We start from the raw sequence: 4,362 nt of genomic DNA, 5'->3' as shown, positions 1-4,362 counted from the left end.
TGTTTGGCAGGCCCAGGCCAGATTTGAACCTGCCAGTTCTGGTGTATATGGCTGGCACCTTAGCTGCTTGAGCTACAGGCGCCACCCTCGGCTATTTTTAGAAACAGGGTCTCACTCTTGCTCAGGCTGGTCTCACACTTGTGAGCTCAAGCAATCCACCCACCTCGGCCTCCCAGAGTGCTAGGATTGCAGGCATGAGCCACTGTGCCCAGCCGCCTTTTGGCTATTCTATCTGTGCAAGTGTTACCAAACTAAACTGGGGTCTACTCACCCAGTGCAGCAAAACCAGGCACTGAAGCTGAGAGTGCAGTGGGAGAAAGAGGCATTTTTATTACATGGCACCATGCAAAGAGGGCAGGCAGCTAAGGCTTAAGACCCAAACTCTCCAATGGCTTACAAGCAAGATTTTAAAGGCAGGGGTACGTTTCAGGGAAACAGAGGTTGAAGGCAAGATTGTAAATCAACACATGCAGGTTATATGTTGGCCTGGCCCAAAAGGCAGGATATCTTAAGGCAAGAGCTTAAGGGTCATGGTGGATTCAGATTCTGTGCTTAGCAATTGGAGGGAATGCTAAGGTGGGGGGTGACTTTCTCCAGGCCCCTTAAGGTGAAATTTAGAACAAAAAACAGAGATCAGAGCTCAGTTCCTCAGTTCCCCCTTACCTGCCTTCTCTACCCTAGGGGACTTACTGAAAAAACAACCCTAGGACATACTGAGAGGTTCTGGCATAGAACCGGGGTGAGGGTCCACAAGAAAGGAGAGAAGGCCAGTCCAGGGACAAGACAGAGGGGGAAAGGAGAATGGAGGCTGACCAGGTGTCAGCTCAGCTCCCACATGAAAGGAGTTCAGTGGTGTACTCAGAGAAGAGAATGAGAGAGGATCAGGCTAAATTTAATGAAAAGGAACAGACCTGCCTGGACAAACATGGCATGTGCGCCGAGGGTGGTTGGAGGCTTAGTTTTATACTGGGCATAGGGGGAGGAAGATTCTATAGCTTGCTGAAAGGTTCCAGTGGGCTAGGATCTTTCCCTGGAACTCTTGGGGCAGGGCCAGGTAGGCCTTTTGTTCTAGGAGAACAGGAGGAGAAGGGGAAAGGGTTTAGCACAAAAGGCTTTTTATTAGCCTTATCAGTATAGCGGGGAAGTACCCCTCACAGTCCAGGGGGGCTCTTCTCCAGTGCAGGTCAGAATCTCCAGGAGCTCTGGCCTTGAGGCACTCCAGGAATGGGGAAGTGGGGGAGAGATTGCTGGTTTCTGACTGATTTTCTAAAATGGCTGCACTCCCGGCAGGGTTATGAGAATTCCTATCCCACACATACTTTAAGATGCCATCTTTTAGTTTCTATAAAGAACCAAAACACCAAGTGACTCTGGCTTTCTTGGAGGGCCACTGTTATTCCCATTCACTTTTCAAGGCTGGCTAGTAGCTGGGAACTTCCCCTTAAAGGACTCAATATTTTCCTTTATTTCCAAGCTTGGGGAGCCTCGCAAGGCCCCTAAGAGGGGTCCCGACTCCATCTCACAATAAGTGGACTTCTGGTTGGTTCCTTCAATTAGTAAATCTATTAAAATGAAATAATACAATCTACCCATAGCTCAGTGGGTAGGGCGCTGGCCACATGCACCAGGGCTGGTGGGTTTGAACCCAGCCCAAGCCTGGTAAAAAAAAAAAAAAAAAAAAAAAATTAACTGGGCGTTGTGGCGGGAGCCTGTAGTCCCAGCTACTTGGGAGGCAGAGGCAAGAGAATCACTTGAGCCCAGGAGTTCGAAGTTGCAGTGAGCTGTAATGCCATGGCACTCTACCAAGGGTGAGGTAGTGAGACTCTGTCTTAATAATAATAGTAATAATAATAATACAATCTAGGGGTGGCGCCTGTGGCTCAAAGGAGTAGGGCACCGGCCCCATATGCTGGAGGTGGCAGGTTCAAACCCAGCCCCAGCCAAAAACTGCAAAATAAATAAATAAAGACAATTTAAAATTGTGGAAGCTCCAGAAAGACAAAGGGGAACGTTTTATTATCTCAGAGTATTGTAAGGACCTTTCTAAACATGTACCCAAACTAATTTGATTGCTGTTAGAAATCATCACAAATTTAGTGGCTTAAAACAACACAAATTTATTATCTTACAGTTAGGGAAGTCTGAAATGAGTCAAAGGAACTAAAACCAAGATGTTAGCAGAAAATGTATTCCTTCTGAAGGCTTCAGGGTAGGATCCATTTCCTTGCCTTTTTCAGCTTCTAGAAGCTGCCTGCATTTCACATCTGTCAGCCTCTTCCTCCATCTTCAGAGCACATACTCCAGCCTCTGCTTCTGTCCTCACAGCTCCTTGCTAATTCTCATCCTCCTGCCTCCCTCCTGTAAGAAACCTTGTTGATTACCTTGGGGCCAGTCAGATAATCCAGGATAATCTCTCTGTCTCAAAATCCTTATTTATATCTGCAAAGTCCTTTTCACCATGCAAGGTAACATATTCACAGGATCCAGGGAGTAGGACATGAACATCTTTTGGGGCGTGGGTGTTATTTTGTCTACTACATTATGTGATTCAAAATCTCTGATGATAAAAGAACCTGATAGTATCTGAAGCCTGGTAAAATTCAGAGAAGTAAAAAGATTTGAGCCCCATAAGCACGCACACACACATGTGGGTTTCAAAAGAAATGAAGCAGTAGAAAGAAGGCTGCTCAGTCCGGAACATTTGCGGGTTTCCTGATAAACTGACTTAGATTATGTACCACTTGTGGCATCAGTTTAGGGGAGGTGTTTCTTTCCTGGAAATCGCAGCAAACATCAAAGCAGAAGCCACCCATGTAGAACCACCAGCCAAAATTGTTTATTTTGGAACAATTTTAGACTTAGAGAAAAGTTGCAAAAATAATATAGAGGTTTCCTACATACACTTCACCAAATATCTCCTAATGTTAACATCTTTCACAACCATGATCTAATGATCAAACTAAGAAGTTAGGGCCAAGTGTGGTGGCTCACACCTGTAATCCCAGCACTCTGGGAGGCTGAGGCAGGTGGATCACTTGAGCTCAGGAGTTTGAGACCAGCCTGAGCAAGAGCAACACCCCATCTCTACTAAAAATAGAAAAACTAGCCAAGCATAGTGATGCATGCCTGTCGTCCAGAGGCAAGAGGATTGCAAACCCAAGAGTTTGAGTTTGCTGTGAGCTATGATTCCACAGTACTCTACCAAGGGTAACAGAATGAGACTCTGTCTCAAAAAAAAAAAAAAACCTAAGAAATTAACATTGATATAATATTTTAACTAACAATAGACCATATTGGGATTTTTACTAGCTTTTCACCAGTTTCCTTTTTCTACTTCAGGATCCAATCTAAGATCCCATGTATTTAATTATATATCTCTTAGTCTCCTCTAATCTGTGGCAGTTCTTTTTTTTTGCCTTGTCTTTTGTGACCTTCATGCTTTTGAACAGTATCAGTCAGGCATTTTGTAAAATGTTCCTTAATTTACGATTCTTTCTTGTTTTCTTATTAGATTGATGTAATGCATTTTTGGCAAGAATATTGTATGAAATGCCCTTCTAAGTGCATTATATCAGCAGATACATGATGTCAGTATGCGTCATTACCAGTTAATTTTGAATTTGATCACTTCATTAAGGTAGTATCTGCAATCTCTCTCTCTCTCCAGCAGAAACTTTACTCCAGTAAAGTTACTGTTTGCTTTTTTGTAATAAAATAAGTATCTCAGACTCAGTGCCTGTAGCTCAGCAGCTAGGGCGCCAGCCACATACACCAGGTTCAAACCCAGCCCAGGCCAGCTAAAACAACAATGACAACTGCAACAACAACAACAAAAATAGCTGGGTGTTGTTGGGGGCCCCTGTAGTCCCAGCTACTCGGGAGGCTAAAGCAAGAGAATCGTTTAAGCCTAAGAGTGGAGGTTGCTGTGAGCTGTGACACTACAGCACTCTACCAAGGGTGACAGCTAGAGACTCTGTCTCAAAAAAAAAAACCAATCAAACCAAACAAACAATAAATAAATATCTGGAGGGAGATACTTTGTAACTATTCAAATACTCAATTTCTCCTCAATGTTTCTCCCACTAATTTTATCATCCACTGGTGGATCCTGCCTGCAGTAAGTATTACAGTGGGGTTATATGGTGATTTTCTATTTCCTTCATTCCCTCTGCATTTATTAATTTATCTATTAAGGAAGAACTGTCTCTTCCTCAATAGCTTTTTTTCTTGATTATCGTTTGCATGGTGTATCTCTTTTTCATTTTTTACTTTAAACCTATTCATGTTTTTATTTTATTTTAAAGATAGAGTCTTACTTGGGAGGCTGAGGCAAGAGAATTGCCCAAGAGTTTAAGGTTGCTG

The sequence above is a fragment of the Otolemur garnettii genome, unplaced genomic scaffold (genome assembly GCF_000181295.1).
Source record: "Otolemur garnettii isolate 467f Iridium unplaced genomic scaffold, OtoGar3 scaffold00055, whole genome shotgun sequence".
Classification (NCBI taxonomy): domain Eukaryota; kingdom Metazoa; phylum Chordata; class Mammalia; order Primates; family Galagidae; genus Otolemur; species Otolemur garnettii.
This window is presented reverse-complemented; position numbering follows the sequence as displayed.